Raw genomic sequence first — 14,328 nt, 5'->3', positions numbered from 1 at the left:
GTTTGTCTATACTATTAAAGTAAAACTTGGTATCTAGGCAAAGGAGATAGTTATAGATTTAAGATATTAAACTCAAATACCAAAGAAAATATTGGAGAATATGCAAGCTTACAGAAAAAGAAATTAGAATACAGTTGGAGGAAGAGTGGAGGGGAAATGAGGACTAAATGCATAATAGATGAAGGGAATCTGAGGAAATTGAAAGTTTTATGGAATGGAAGCTGATGAGGGTACCGCAGCAGTATAACTATGAATAATCCCACTGAATGGGTATACTTGGGAGTGGTTGAGATGTAAACATTTATGCCGTTTGTATATTCTCACAATTAAAAAAAAAATCAAGAATAAGCTAAAGAGACAATGACAATTAAATAAAATTCATGATCCTGGGTAGGATTTTAATAAGGGAGAAGAAAAGGCACTTGATGTATACAACCCACCCTCTAGTGTTCAGAAAATGGAGGAGGGGGGCTAAGATGGTGGCCTAGTGAGGAGTGGGATTTAGTTCGTCCTCCAGAGCAGCTAGTAAATAGCCAGGAACAGTACAGAACAACTGCTGGGGCTACACCAGTGACTGGACACACAGCGTACCCCAGTCTGGATAAGCTGGACCGGCTGCAAGCCCACCCAGAACTGTGAGTTTCCCAAGCCATGGCAGCCGGCACCCCTTCCCCACAGACTGCTTCCAGAGGGGAGAGGAAAGAGGGTTTACTAATAGCAAGGGACTGAGCACAACCAAGGTACAATTGTGGAATTAAGTAACAACTTCTGACTACTAAAAATAGACCCCCAGCTGAGCTGAATCTCCAGTCAAAGCTGGAGGTCAGCTGGTTCCCCCCAACCCTCGCCCCAGTGCACAGGGGGCAGGGCTGATGGAAAAAGAAAAAGAAAAAAAAAAAATTTTTTTTTTGGATTTGAAAAGGCTGGGCCCTGCAGGAAAGGCAAGGGCACACAGGACCTGGAGAAAACAGAGCAACGTACCAACTTAAGTTCTTGATTGGCAAACCCGAGGAATGGGGGTCCTGCTATGGAAAGGATTTTTTTCTTTCTTTTTTGTAGCTGTGTTTCTACTGCTTGACTACTCTTTGGATATAGCTGCAGGGCTTCTTGGGCTCCAACTGCCCCAGGCATAGGCAGAATTAAGCTTGTTTGAGTGCTTGTCTGGAGCCTATATCTTCCCCGGGAAAGGGGTGGGGCCCAGCTAAGGTGGATTACCTCCTTCAAGGAATTCAGACCTCAGGGTCTGGAAAAGTGAAGCAATTAAAGCCAGCCTACAACCTCTCCTCTGTGTCAAGCATGCCCCTAGCAGGGAGAGTCGGCTGAGTTAAAGGTACAGCATCACCTTATGATAGCAGAAAGGCGCCACCTATTGGGCAGGATAGGAAAAACGCAGAGACCATAGGTTTCATAGGAAAGCCTTTCAATCTGCTGGGTCTCACCCTCAGATAAAACTGACACAAGGTGACTCTCTCAGGCAAAAAATCACTGAGAGAATTAGTGACCAAGACACTCGCTCTGCAAGAAATACTAAAGGGAGCAAACTAGAGGCAGATACTAAAAGGAGAGAGAGGTATGAAGAAGAGTGTAGAAATGAAGACTTATCAGTAAAGGTAAAAAGAAGAAAAATTAGATATGACATATAAAATCCAAAAGGCAAAATGGCAGAAGAAAGTACTGCCCATACAGTAATAACACTAAATATTAATGGATTATACTTCCCAATCAAGAGACATAGACTGGCAGAATGGATTAAAAACAGGACCCATCTATACGCTGTCTACAGGAAACGCATCTTAGACCCAAGGATAAACACAGGTTGAAAGTGAAAGGTTGGTAAAAGATATTCTAAGCAAATAACAATCACAAAAGAGCAGGGGTAGCTATACTAATATCCAACAAATTAGACTTCAAATGTAAAACAGTTAAAAGAGACAAAGAAGGACACTACGTATTAATAAAAGGAACAATTCAACAAGAAGACATAACAATCATAAATATTTATGCACAGAGCCAGAATGCTCCAAAATACACGAGGCAAACACTGAGAAGAGATATAGACACATCTACCATAATATCTGGAGACTTCAATTCCCCACTTTCACCAATGGACAGACATCTAGACAGAGGATCAATAAAGAAAGAGAGAAGTTGAATAATACAATAAATGAGCTAGACTTCAAAGATATTTATAGAATATTACACCCCACACACCAGGATATACCTTTTTCTCAAGTGTTCATGGATCATTCTCAAGGATAGACCATGTGCTAGATCACAAAGCAAGTCTTAACAAATTTAAAAAGACTGAAATCAACTACTGACCTCACAGAAATAAAGGAGGTAATAACGGGATACTATGAACAACTTTACGCTAATAAATACAACAATTTAGATGAAATGAACGGGTTCCTGGAAAGACATGAACAACCAACTATGACTCAAGAAGAAATAGATGACCTCAACAAACCAATCACAAGTAAAGAAATTGAATTAGTCATTCAAAAGCTCCCTAAAAAGAAAAGTCCAGGACCAGACAGCTTCACATGTGAATTCTATCAAACATTCCAGAAAGAATTAGTACCAACTCTCCTCAAACTCTTCAAAAAAATCAAAGTGGAGGGAAAACTACCTAATTCATTCTATGAAGCCAACATCACCCTCATACCAAAACCAGGCAAAGATATTACAAAAAAAGAAAACTATAGACCAATCTCTCTAATGAATATAGATGCAAAAATCCTCAATAAAATTCTAGCAAATCGTATCCAACAACACATTAAAAGAATTATACATCATGACCAAGTAGGATTCATCCCAGGTAGGCAAGGATGGTTGAACATAAGAAAATCAATTAATGTAATACACCATATCAACAAATCAAAGCAGAAAAATCACATGATCATCTCAATTGATGCAGAGAAGGCATTTGACAAAATTCAACATCCTTTCCTGTTGAAAACACTTCAAAAGATAGGAATACAAGGGAACTTCCTTAAAATGATAGAGGGAATATATGAAAAACCCACAGCTAATATCACCCTCAATGGGGAAAAATGGAAAACTTTCCCCTAAGATCAGGAACAAGACAAGGATGTCCACTATCACCACTATTATTCAACATTGTGTTGGAGGTTCTAGCCAAACCAATTAGACAAGAAAAAGAAATACAAGGCATCAAAATTGGAAAGGAAGAAGTAAAACTATCACTGTTTGCAGACGATATGATACTATATGTCGAAAACCTGGAAAAATCCACAACAAAACTACTAGAGCTAATAAATGAGTACAGCAAAGTAGCAGGTTACAAGATCAACATTCAAAAATCTGTAGCATTTCTATACACTAGTAATGAACAAGCTGAGGGGGAAATCAAGAAATGAATCCCATTTACAATCGCAACTAAAAGAAAAAAATACCTAGGAATAAATTTAACTCAAGAGACAAAAAACCTATATAAAGAAAACTACAAAAAACTGCTAAAAGAAATCACAGAAGACCTAAATAGATGAAAGGGCATACGATGTTCATGGATTAGAAGACTAAATATAATTAAGATGTCAATCCTACCTAAATTGATCTACAGATTCAATGCAATACCAATCAAAATCCCAGCAACTTATTTTTCAGAAATAGAAAAACCAATAAGCAAATTTATCTGGAAGGGCAGGGTGCCCGAATTGCTAAAAACATCTTGAGGAAAAAAAACAAAGCTGGAGGTCTCTCGCTGCCTGACTTTAAGGCATATTATGAAGCCACAGTGGTCAAAACAGCATGGTATTGGCATAAAGATAGATATATCGACCAATGGAATCGAATAGAGTGCTCAGATATAGACCCTTTCATCTATGGACATTTGATCTTTGATAAGGCAGTCAAGCCAACTCACCTTGGACAGAACAGTCTGTTCAATAAATGGTGCCTAAAGAACTGGATATCCATATGCAAAAGAATGAAAGAGGACCCATATCTCACACCCTATACAAAAGTTAACTCAAAATGGATCAAAGATCTAAACATTAGGTCTAAGACCATAAAACAGTTAGAGGAAAATGTAGGGAGATATCTTATGAATCTTACAACTGGAGGTGGTTTTATGGACCTTAAACCTAAAGCAAGAGCACTGAAGAAGGAAATAAATAAATGGGAGCTCCTCAAAATTAAACACTTTTGTGCATCAAAGAACTTCATCAAGAAAGTAGAAAGACAGCCTACACAATGGGAGATAATATTTGGAAATGACATATCAGATAAAGGTCTAATATCCAGAATATATAAAGAGATTGTTCAACTCAACAACAAAAAGACAGCCAATCCAATTACAAAATGGGAAAAAGACTTGAACAGACACCTACCAGAAGAGGAAATACGGATGGCCAAGAGGCACATGAAGAGATGCTCAATGTCCCTGGCCATTAGAGAAATGCAAATCAAAACCACAATGAGATATCATCTCACACCCACCAGAATGGCCATTATCAACAAAACAGAAAATGACAAATGCTGGAGAGGATGCGGAGAAAGAGGCACACTTATCCACTGTTGGTGGGAATGTCAAACGGTGCAACCACTGTGGAAGGCAGTTTGGCGGTTCCTCAAAAAGCTGAATATAGAATTGCCATACAACCCAGCAATACAATTGCTAGGTATCTACTCAAAGGACTTAAGGGCAAAGACACAAACGGACATTTGCACACCAATGTTTATAGCAGCGTTATTTACAATTGCAAAGAGATGGAAACAGCCAAAATGTCCATCAACAGAAGAATGGCTAAATAAACTGTGGTATATACATACGATGGAATATTATGCAGCTTTAAGACAAGATAAACTTATGAAGCATGTAATAACATGGATGTACCTAGAGAATATTATGCTGAGTGAGTCCAGCCAAAAACTAAAGGACAAATACTGTATGGTCCCACTGATGTGAACAGACATTCGAGAATAAACTTGGAGTATGTCATTGGTAACAGAGTCCAGCAGGAGTTAGAAACAGGGTAAGATAATGGCCAATTGGAGTTGAAGGGATACAGACGGTGTAACAGGACTAGATACAAAAACTCAAAAATGGACAGCACAATAATACCTAATTGTAAAGTAATCATGTTAAAACACTGAATGAAGCTGCATCTGAGCTATAAGGTTTCTTTTTTTACTATTATTACTACTTTTATTTCTTTTCTCTATATTAACATTTTATATCTTTTTCTGTTGTGTTGCTAGTTCCTCTAAACTGATGCAAATGTACTAAGAAATGATGATCATGCACCTATGTGATGATGTTAAGAATTACTGAGTGCATATGTAGAACGGTATGATTTCTAAATGTTGTGTTAATTTCTTTTTTTTTCTTTCTTTCCGTTAATAAAAAAATAAAAAATAAAAAAAAATAAAATAAAAAAAAGCTGAATATAGAATTGCCATACGACCCAGCAATACCATTGCTAGGTATCTACTCAAAGGACTTGAGGGCAAAGACACAAACGGACATTTGCCCACCAATGTTTATAGCAGTGTTATTTACAATTGCAAAGAGATGGAAACAGCCAAAATGTCCATCAACAGAAGAATGGCTAAACAAACTGTGGTATATACATACGATGGAATATTATGCAGCTTTAAGACAAGATAAACTTATGAAGCATGTAATAACATGGATGGGCCTAGAGAACATTATGCTGAGTGAGTCCAGCCAAAAACTAAAGGACAAATACTGTATGGTCCCACTGATGTGAACGGACATTCGAGAATAAACTTGGAATATGTCATTGGTAACAGAGTCCAGCAGGAGTTAGAAACAGGGTCAGATAATGGGTAATTGGAGCTGAAGGGATACAGACTGTGCAACAGGACTAGATACAAAAACTCAAAAATGGACAGCACAATAATACCTAAGTGTAAAGTAATCATGTTAAAACACTAAATGGAGCTGCATCTGAGCTATAGGTTTTTTTTGTTTCTTTTTACTATTATTATTACTTTTATTTCTTTTCTCTATATTAACATTCTATATCTTTTTCTGTTGTGTTGCTAGTTCCTCTAAACCGATGCAAATGTACTAAGTAACAATGATCATGCATCTATGTGATGATGTTAAGAATTACTGATTGCATATGTAGAATGGTATGATTTCTAAATGTTGGGTTAATTTCTTTTTTTTTCCGTTAATTAATAATAATAAAAAAAAGACTGAAATCATACAAAACACTTTCTAAAATCATAAAGGAAAGAAGTTGGGAAATCAATAATAAGCAGAGTGCCAGAAAATTCACAAATACACGGAGACTCAACAACACACTCTCAAACAACCAGTGGGTCAAGGAAGAAATTACAAGAAAAATCAATAAATATCTTGAGGCAAATGAATATGAAAACACAACATATCAAAATTTATGGGATGCAGCAAAGGCAGTGTTAGGAGGGAAATTTATTGCCCTAAATGCCTGTATCAAAAAAAGAAGAAAGGGCAAAAATTCAGGAATTAACTGTTCACTTGGAAGAACTAGGGAAATAGTAAACTAGCCCCAAAGCAAGCAAAAGGAAAGAAATAACAAAGATTAGAGCAAAAATAAATGAAATTGAGAACATGAAAACATTTGAGAAAACCAATAAAACCAGATATTGGTTCTATGAGAAAATCAGTAAGATTGATGGGCCCTTAGCAAGGTTGACAAAAAGAAGAGAGTGGATGCAAATAAATAAAATCAGAAATGGAAGAGGAGACATAACCACTGACCCCACAGAAATAAAGGCAGTAATGACAGGATACTATGAACAACTTTATGCTAATAAACTCGACAATGTAGATGAAATGGACAACTTCCTAGAAAGGCATGAACAAGCAACTTTGACTCAAGATGAAACAGACAACCTCAACAAACCAATCACAAGTAAAGAAATTGATTCAGTCATTAAGAAGCTCCGCAAAAAGAAAAGTCCAGGACAAGATAGCTTCACATGTGAATTCTACCAAACATTCCAGAAAGAATTAGTACCAATCCTGCTCAAACGCTTCAAAAAAATTGAAGAGGAGGGAAAGCTACCTAACTCATTCTATGAAGCCAGCATCACTCTCATACCAAAGCCAGACAAAGATATTACAGAAAAAGAAAACTACAGACCAATCTCTCTAAAGAATATAGATGTAAAAATCCTCAACAAAATTCCTGCAAATCGAATCCAGCAGCACATTAAAAGAATTATACACCATGACCAAGTAGGATTCATCCCAGGTATGCAAGGATGGTTCAACATAAGAAAATCAATTAATATAATACAACGTATCAACAAATCAAAGCAGAAAAACCACATGATCATCTCGATTGATGCAGAAAAGGCATTTGACATAATTCAACATCTTTTCTTGTTGAAAACACTTCAAAGGATAGAAATAGAAGGGAACTTCCTCAACATGATAAAGGGAATATATGAAAAAACCCACAGCTAACATCATCCTCAATAAGGAAAAACTGAAAACTTTCCCCCTGAGATCAGGAACAAGACAAGGATGTCCACTGTCACATTGTTAGTCAATATTGTGTTGGAAGTTCTAGCCAGAGCAATTAGACAAGAAAAAGAAATACAAGGCATCAAAATTGGAAAGGAAGAAGTAAAACTCTCACTATTTGCAGATGATATGATAATATATGCTGAAATTCTCAAAAAATCCACAGCAAAACTACTAGAGCTTAAAACGAGTACAGTAAAGTGGCAGGTTACATGCGCAACACTCAAAAATCTGTAATGTGTCTATACATTAGTAATGAATAATCTGAGAGGGAAATCAAGAAAAAAATTCCATTTACAATTGGAACCAAAAGAATAAAATATTTAGGAATCAATTTAACTAAAGATACAAAAGACCTATACAAAGAAAACTACAAGAAATTGTTAAGAAAAATCACAGAAGACCTAAATAAATGGAAGGGCATACTGTGTTCATGGATTGGAAGACTAAATATAGTGTTCAGAAAGACAGACATAAATATAGTGACAGACAAGCAGATGGACTGACATACAGAAGGATATTGGTAAATATGGCAAATGTAGTAAAATGTAAAATGGGTGGATCTGGGTACCTGGAGGGATAGGGGTATGCTGGAATTCCCGATATAGGATTTGTGTTATTTCTGCAACTGTTTTGAAAGCATTTCAAAATAAAAAAAGTTTTTAAAAAAGGATAATTACAAAATAATTTCTTCTACATTTCATTGTTGCTTATTATAATTGCCTCATTTTCCATACAAATGGGTTAATTCTCCTTCAGCCTTATAAAAACGGTTAATTATAATAAGGACCTATATAAGTTCAAGAAGCTTTATACATAATCTTTCATTTGGTTCTTACAATTTGGTGATGGGATTATGTGCATTTTTTATCCCATGTTTTCTGCATTGCACATAAATTATCTTTATAATTAAGAAAGACAAATGCTGTTTAAAAACAATTCTCAATTATTCTGGGCTTCTCTGGATGTATGACAGAGCTCTGCTCACTTCTCCAGATGACAGCCTCCATTGTGTGTCTGCATCAGTCCTCAGGGGTCACCTCTCAAGGCTGTACACAGACATAGCTCTACAATTTTCTGCAACCCTGCACAGCCAGAAGCTGCTGGTTCAGAGCTCTGACTTTTCTGTTAGCTTAATCTCCTCTCCCCACTCTTCAGCTTCTCTTGTTACTTGTTCAGTCTTTCTCTTCCTTCCTTCCTCCCTTTAACCCTAACAAAATAAATAAATAAAAACACAACTTACAATGGGTTCACAGATAATCCTGGCTTTTGGAGCATGGGTGTCTGTACACCAAAGCCAACTTGTTTAGACTGCTTCTGAGACACAAACCCCATGAAAAAGACTGACACGCTATAATTGGCTAGGGAACCTGGAGGTGCCAGCAACAGAAGAAATTACTGACGTCTTCTTATGAGGCCACACTTAAAGAAGACAAGCACATCTCAGCTCAGCTCCTTTAGGATTATGGATGTTTCTCCAGGCTAGAACTGTGTTTCACTCATTGTTGTCCTGCACATGACCATAGACAAACCCAGAAATGCTTGATAAATTAATGAGAAAGGATCCTCTCTTCCCTGCCTTGACCTTTCTTCTGAATGGAAATGGCTACCAAAGTGGCCATGTAATACTTTTTCCCTCTGCTCAGATAGCCCCCATCCCTGGTTAACTCCTGTTTACCTTTCAGATCAGCACTCCAACATTACTTCTTTAGAAAATCCTTCCCTGATACCACTCTACCTCTTTCCCCCTTAATTAGCTAAGTCTTTCTGTTATATATTATCAGTGCATCAAGCCCTTTTTCTCGATGGCACCAGTCAAGTTTATAATTATTTATTTACATGCTTACATGATTGTCTATCTTCCCACTATATAATAGATCAACATGTTTGGCTTGCCATGTATTTCCAGTGTCTAACTCAATGCTTGGAATGTGATCAGGACTCAGTAAACAGACACTGAATGAATCAAAGCCTAACACCCTCCATTTGACCTAATTAAGATGCAGTAGATGCGTGTATGCAAACAAAGTTCAGCACTATAATGTGCAGTGTTCTTTGCTAGATATTATTAGCAAAAGATGAATACAGATCACAATACAAAAACTCCAACAGGGCAGTAATTCTGATATTATGAAATTACTAATGCCTTGTACACAGATCACAATAATCCATGTGTCATCGTCAGGTTCATGTGTCAACTTGGCCAGGTGGTGGTGTCTGGTCATCTGGTCAGGCAAGTGCTGGCCTGTCTGTTGTTATGAGGACATTTCAAGGACTTTAATCATGATTACGTTGGCTGTATCCACAGCTGACTGCATTTGTAATCAGCTAAGGGGAATATTTTCGCCAATGAATGATGCTTAATCTAATCACCAGAAGCCTTTTAAGGAAGATTCAGAAGAGACTGTCATTCTTCCTGCTTCAGCTGGTAAGCCTCTCCTGTGGAATTCATCCAGACCCTTTATTGGAGTCGCCAGCTTCACAGCCTACCCTATGGATTTTGGACTCTTTCATTCCATGGCTGTCCAGCCAACCTCTCTTAGGAGTTTGCTGAGGGCCTACTTCAGAGTTGCCAGCTTGTGGCCTGCCCTACAGACATTGGACTCTACATTCCCACGATTACAGGGTACACTTATCAATTTTATATCTATAGATAGCTCCTGCTGATTCTGTTTCTCTAGAGAACCCTAGCTAATATACCATGCTATAAACATGAATGAAGATATAGTTCTTACTCTTAAAAGTCCAAGATTCATTTTGTCTAGGTCTTATACAAATGACATTTTAATTGAATTCAGGAAGTAGAGGAAGCAATAAAATCAGGCCCAGAACTCTGAGTCATGTCACACCCACTGCTGGCTGACTCCTATCAGAAGGCTGGGGAAATCACAGCTTCATGCAGAGGTATTTTTGCTCTCAAAGAAAATTAAATTTGAAATTTAATCTTCGTTCTTTTCAAATGTATTCTGGGCAGGGGTGGGGGTGAGGATGATGCTAACAATCTCCTGGCATAAAATTGGGTTTATAATTTTGGTAAAACAAACCCTACTATAAAATTAGCACAATGATTCTTAATGCTGTTAGGGACAGTACCACAGTGAGAGTCTCCTCTGAGTCATGGCTTTTCCCTATCAAAGGGCACAGCAGGCAGCTTCCTTCCCATACCCCTGAATAAAACATTCTACATACCACTGCAGAAGATTCACAGGCCCCTTAAGGCCCAGAGATAGTCCCAGGTTAAGAAACCTTGAATCAGAAAGAAGGTGGAGACTTGGCACATGCCTGTTTGGTATTTTGGTAGAAACACATATTTAGTCCAAAACGCCTTTCCTTTGGTTCACTTACTTGTCATTAATGGACACCTCTCTCTCTTAAAATATGTGCTACCTGCTCTGGGGAAGCTAGTCCCTGATCAGCCTCCCAAACAGGCAGGGATGTCATGGCTCACATGTAGGAGTGAGTGTGGCTGCCGATCTGGGCAGGAGTGAGGTGGTTCAGCCTGCTGACTAAGAACTCGGGCTCTGCAGCTCAACAAACCAAGGTTCTAGCCCTGACTTCCCTGATGACTTACTGTATACACAAGCATGCTGCCTTATTCTCTAAAACTCAGTTTCCTCATCTGTAAAAATCAAAACAGTCCCTAGGAAGACACTGTTATGAAGATTAAAGGATATAAAACAAATATATTGTACCCAACAGAGTGTCTGGCAGTTAGGTTTTTTTAAAATAAATAGCTATTACTTGTTATCATAATCTGGCATCATGTCCACAGATATAGAGCTATCATCTGAACTTGTGCTGTAAACAATGAACTATTTAAACAAAGTCCTTTTAACATAGAAGAGATTGAAACAGGTAGCCCGTTGAAAGAGAAACTGATTTCTAAGTGAGGCTTAAAACACTGTTAGCAAAGATCTGACTCCCTGCTGGATTAGAGTCATAGGGAATTGAGTGAAGGTGGGGGTGGGGTTGCATGAATGTTAGTAGCTCTGCATGGCCAGTGTGACAAGGACAAAGTCTGTTGGGGGGTGAGTGGGTAGACAGTGGGGTAAGGTGGTGGGAGGAGGTATGATACCTTAAAGAGATTCTGACCCCAATTCCTCACTGCTGTGTGGTAGGATTACAGGAAGACAAATAAAATCTGAGACAAGCCCATCTTTCTTTTAAGAATGTAAACTGTCTGGAGGAGGGACTTTGTTTTTCAGTACCTGATTAAAAGTACTGAGATTTACATATAACTTTCTAGTTAAAAAGATACTTCCACAGCTACTATTTTATTTAAACCTCAATGCAACATTCTAAGATGGGTAGAGCATGAACTGTCACCCTTATTTTACTGTTGAGGAACTGAGACATACCTAGGTAAAGCAACTTGTCCGAAGTCAAACAACCCATCTGTTAAGTGGTAATACCTACACAAAAATGCAAATCTGGGGTGATTCTTGTTTCTTATACATCTTTGTAGTCTGCCCAGTACTGAACACAGTTATTCACACATAAGAAAATTTATAAATGTTTGTTGACATAACTAACTTAAGTAGAGTGCTCTGGATGCCTGGGTAGAGGCATCAAAACAGATCAAGTCAAAAAAACACTGGTGGTTTAGGGATGATGGTAATGGTCATCACAAGAAGAGTTGCAGCTTCTTTAAAGGCATCTTTCTTTCTCACTCAACCCTGTTTTGTTAACTTTCTCACAGCAGAGACTGAGCTAGAATCAGAGCCAGGGTCTGTGGAACTGAAGACCTGTACCCCTAACCACTTGAAACAAACATTTGGTGTCATTTCTGAGCCTTTTAATTTAATTTGTCCAAATAGTTCAGATTTAAACTCTTTCGAAGATCATTCAACAGAATTTAGCATTCTGGTCCTATCACCATATTTTTATTAGAGTATTTTTCTAAAATGCAAGAAGCAAATTAGTAGTAAAGGAACCAAACAGATAAGACCAACAAAGACTTACTAAAATAAGAAGATAGTGCCCACTGCTACCCTTGCAACAACTGGCAAAATTTAGTCTATTATAGAGAAAGAGAGCACCCCCATTCAGAAATTTTCTCATGAAATCCAGTTCTAAAAGGTAGGAACAAGCAAAGAAATAAAACTTTACCCTGATATAACTATGAGGTAAGCTGAATTTGGCTACAATGTACAGAATAAGTTTTCAACTGTGATGCAGAGAACAAGTTACCTGTTATTTACATGACACACATCGCCAAAAATGTACCAATATAATAAGTGGTTCTTATCCTATGCATTTAATCCCTTTTTTTAAAACATTTTTTTATTAATTAAAAAAATTAACAAAACATTAAGATATCATTCCATTCTACATATACTATCAGTAATTCTTAATATCACCACATAGTTGCATATTCATCATTTCTTAGTACATTTGCATCGATTTAGAAAAAGAAATAAGAAGACAACAGAAAAAGAAATAAAATGATAATAGAGAAAAAAAAAGACTATACATACCATACCCCTGACCCCTCGCTTTCATTTACCACTAGCATTTCAAACTGAATTTATTTTAACATTTGTTCCCCCTATTATTTATTTTTATTCAGTATGTTCTATTCTTCTGTTGATACAGCAGCTAAAAGGAGCATCAGACATAAGGTTTTCACATTCACAGAGTCTCATTGTGAAAGCTCTATCATTGTTCAATCATCATCAAGAAACATGGCTACTGGAACACAGCACTACATTTTCAGGCAATTACCTCCAGCCTCTCCACTACATCTTGAACAACAAGGTGATATCTACTTAATGCGCAAGAATAACCTCCAGGATAACCTCTCGACTCTGTTTGGAATCTCTCAGCCATTGACACTTAGTCTCATTTCATTCTTCCCCCTGGTTGAGAAGTTTCTCTCAATCCCTTGATGTTAATTCTCAGCTCATTCTAGGGTTTTTCTCAGTCCTTTGATACTGAGTCTCAGTTCATTCCAGGATCTTTGTCCCACGTTGCCAGGAAGGTCCACACCCCTGGGAGTCATGTCCCACGCAGAGAGGGGGAGGGTGGTAAGACTGCTCGTTATGTAGGCTGAGCAACAAAAGAGGCTCTCTTGGGGGTGACTCTTAGGCCTAAATTTTAAGTAGACTTGACCTATCCTTTGTGGGGTTAAGTTTCATATGAACAAACACCAAGACTGGGGGATCAGCCTATAGCTTTGGTTGTCCACACTGCTTGTGAGAATATCAAGAATTCGACTTGGGGAAGTTGAATTTCTCCCCGCTCTCACCATTCCCCGAAGGGGGCATGCAAATACTTTTCCAGTCACTGATCAAATCATTCTGGGATTCATCAGGGCATCACTCTGGGCAAACCGACAAAATCTCATGTGCTACCTGAGATTCCAAGTACTTATGACATTTAATCAAACTATCTACATGAGTTATATTAGGAAATGCTCTAGTCAAAATAAAAACTTTGTGACAAATAAACATTTTTTGCTTTAGTCTCACACATAAGGTGACACTTTAAAGTATTAATTATCATCTATTTTCAGCACCCTGCAATAATGACATTCCTTTGTTCTTCCTCATGCAAAAACATTTTTAAAATTTGTACATTGTACATTTCACTATTATTATACACTCTAGGCATTCCAAGATTATACCATCTCTATCTTTAACATCTATCTTTCTTTCTGATTTCATTTATGTCCCCAGCCCTCTCCCTCTATCATTCTCACATGCAGCTTCCTTCAGTGTTTTAACATAATTACATTACAGTTAGGTAGTATTGTGCTGTCCATTTCTGAGTTTTTGTATCCAGTCCTGTTGCACAGTCTGTATCCCTTCAGCTCCAATTAC

General features: G+C 37.6%; 1 protein-coding gene across 9 annotated transcripts in view; it reads right to left on the bottom strand.

Moving 5' to 3' along the window:
• The window catches only part of RABGAP1 (RAB GTPase activating protein 1), a 241,405-nt gene that overhangs the window by 19,251 nt on the left and 207,826 nt on the right, over positions 1-14,328 (bottom strand). The gene's annotated exons all lie outside the window — the stretch shown is intronic.

This window comes from Tamandua tetradactyla, chromosome 2 (assembly GCF_023851605.1).
Source record: "Tamandua tetradactyla isolate mTamTet1 chromosome 2, mTamTet1.pri, whole genome shotgun sequence".
Classification (NCBI taxonomy): Eukaryota; Metazoa; Chordata; class Mammalia; order Pilosa; family Myrmecophagidae; genus Tamandua; species Tamandua tetradactyla.
Note: the sequence above shows the minus strand (reverse complement) of the source record. Positions and strands in the feature narration are given on the sequence as shown.